Raw genomic sequence first — 271 nt, forward strand, 5'->3', positions numbered from 1 at the left:
ATTCCTGCAGTGGAAAAGAACCTTCCAGATGTGATGGTAAAAATGGAAAACACAGGTACAGTTATTCTAAGGACAGACTAAGCTTCTGCTCTGCAGCCCCAGCTCTTTTGAGTCTTGGGTGTAGAAATGGAACTTTTGTACTCAAGGTCTGTTACATCTGACATTCCTTGTGTGTGTGAGAGCTCTACCAAAAAAGTTCCGTCTCCAGCTGCAGCAGAGCAAACCTGACTCCTTGGTAGTGCATTTGGTGACATTTGACACATTGATTTCT

The sequence above is a fragment of the Corapipo altera genome, unplaced genomic scaffold, assembly GCF_003945725.1.
Source record: "Corapipo altera isolate COAL_440 unplaced genomic scaffold, ASM394572v1 58239, whole genome shotgun sequence".
Taxonomy (NCBI): Eukaryota; Metazoa; Chordata; class Aves; order Passeriformes; family Pipridae; genus Corapipo; species Corapipo altera.